Source organism: Oratosquilla oratoria, chromosome 6 (assembly GCF_046742065.1).
Source record: "Oratosquilla oratoria isolate Oo_2021 chromosome 6, ASM4674206v1, whole genome shotgun sequence".
Classification (NCBI taxonomy): Eukaryota; Metazoa; Arthropoda; class Malacostraca; order Stomatopoda; family Squillidae; genus Oratosquilla; species Oratosquilla oratoria.
In genome coordinates, this window is record NC_134782.1 from 9,698,675 (window position 1) to 9,701,174 (window position 2,500).

The 2,500-nt window shown below is 46.0% G+C and overlaps 1 protein-coding gene across 1 annotated transcript in view; it reads right to left on the reverse strand.

The window, feature by feature from the left end:
• The window catches only part of LOC143026271 (uncharacterized), a 351,958-nt gene that overhangs the window by 349,385 nt on the left and 73 nt on the right, over nucleotides 1-2,500 (reverse strand). The window contains exon 1 of the mRNA XM_076186374.1: nucleotides 2,286-2,500. This exon is cut by the window's right edge and continues 73 nt beyond it. The gene's annotated coding sequence lies outside the window, so the exon portion shown is untranslated. The remainder of the gene's footprint in view (nucleotides 1-2,285) is intronic.

Genomic DNA, 2,500 nt, shown 5'->3' on the forward strand with positions numbered 1-2,500 from the left:
GTGTGCATGCATGTTTGTATGTATGCAAGGTTGTGTATGCATGTTCATGTACATGTTCAGTATAAGTGTTGTGTTATACGTGTGTGGGATGTGTGTAAACATGTGTAATGTGCGTATACATTTATGTGTATGTATTATGTGTGTGTGTTACATGTGTGTACGAGTTTTGCGTATATATGTGCAATGTGCATTTGTTATGCAGTGTATTATATGCGTGTGTGTACTATGTGCATGTGCGTATTATGTGTGTGTTATGTGTGTAATGTGCGTGAGTTATGCGCGTATGTGTTATGTACAGGTATGTGCGTGTGTGTGTTATGTGCGTGTGTATATTGTGTACACGTGTATGTGTTATGAACGTATGTGTGTGTGTGTGTTATATGTGCGCGTGTGTTCTACATGTGTATTATGTGCACGTCTGTATTATGTGCATGTGTGTGTTATGTGCGTGCGTGTGTTATGTGCGCGTGTGTGTTATGTGAGTATGGGTGCTATGCGCGTCGAGTGGTATGTGCACATATGTCTTGTGTGTGTGTGTGTCACGTGCGCGTGTGTATGTAATATGCTTGAATATTTTTGTAAAGACAATTGCTACATATAAGAATAGCAGGGAAAGGCTTCAATAATAAATAACCAACAAGAGTAACACTCATTTCCTTTCTATCTCACTCTCCGTCAAGCGATTTCATTCGTTTCGGTTGTTGGACTCTTATGTTGTTGACGGGAGGTCCCGCGGGTCCCGGCCGACAGAGATTCGTTCCATTCTGGGCCCGCCATCCCTCACGGTTGAATGAAATTGACTGGTGTTATTGGAAGGAGAGTTTCGGAATAACAAGTGTGTGCGTTATTTCGATACACATACGAAACACGCACATAAACACACACACAAACACAACACAACACACACACACACACGCAACAGATGTATCTGGATCCAAGGATCCTCCAGTATTCCGGTGATTTTTGTCACCCGTTTCTGATAGCTAGTCAACGAATGGAATAGACTTAGTAACCATGTAGTGAGCCCTGAAACTAACGGTTGTTTTAAGAAACGGTTAGACAACTTAATGGATGGGGATGAGAGGTGGTCATGGACATGGAACTGCCTAGTGTAGGCCTTATGGTCTCTTGCAGTCTCCTTCGTTCTTATGTTCTTATGAGCACAACCGGGACCAAAACATCCGGAGGCATCTGCCGGAATCTACAGACGCTCACTCATCCGGGTAAGGACATCCATCTCCTTCCCTATACACCTTGAAGGACCTCTCTAACTGAATGAAACAGCCTGGCCAGGATTCTCCCTTCAAAACAGCAAAAATAAAATCTAAACGTTACAACGTTTAAGAAAAAACTGCAAACATATTGTACTTGATCCTCTCACTTCGCTGTACAACCTTATTCATCTGTGCTACCTTTCCCCCCAAACGATTTTATTCAATCAAGGAACCCTTCCCTCCCCCTCCCCACCCCCCACCCCCGGAATAAGAAGGTCAAGGTCTCGACCCTTGGCCTTGGTAGTAAGCCTTTATAATGCCCGGCAAGCAATCTCCGGAAACTCTTCCGGTGGGGGGGGAAGGGGATAGGGGAGGGGGAGGAAAAGGGAGGGGGACGGGAGGAGGGGGGAGAACCCTCCTATTCACAACCTGTTGCAGCCTGCAGGCTGGAACGTGGCCTGTACATGGCTCGGTACCAGACCTTCGGCCTGCACATGTTGATCTTGAATTTCATTTATTGGCCAGTAGGCCACTTCAATTGACCCTAATTGACACAGCCTGCACTGCGTCTCTGTGGCCTGCACAATCTCAACTTGAGGGGCACTCGAAATACACAGCTTCGTCGTAGCCTGTACACCAAATCTCCTACCTGCGCACCAGGTCTCTGACCTGCACACTAGGTCTCTGACCTACACAGTCTCTGACCTGCACATGATCATGCGTAAACAGGTTTATTCATGCCTGTGCAGACTAGGGAAAAATCCCCAAAAGAAGAACACCGGACCTGAACACAACGCACTTGGCTTGTACACCAATTTCCCTATGTTTACAAAATTCCCTAAATGTGCAGGCCACACTCAGAGTCTTCGGCCTGCACATCGATGACTGCACTTGGACAGAGAGACCTACTCTGTCTGGATTCAACCGCATGCTTACGAAGCCAATCGGTCACGTCTTTAAATATTTTGTTCTGATTAACGTCAAACGATTCCATTCGATTGCACAGGTACCTCAAAGACGATGGAGGCTTTGGAAAGAGAAAAAAAAATCAAAAACGAAAAACAAACTTACTTTTGTTGTGAGAGAAGAAGACGCAACGCCTGTCTGTCCTCGCTTACCGTCCAAGACTCCTCACTTCTCAAGTGCCACAAAATATACTTCACTAGAATCACCACCCCGCGCCGACGATACGGTACACCACTTCACTAAAGTCGCCGTTACGGACACTAAAGAACAACTGCGGCGTATGCTTGTTCTTGCTTTGGAACCTCACCGACGACTGCGTG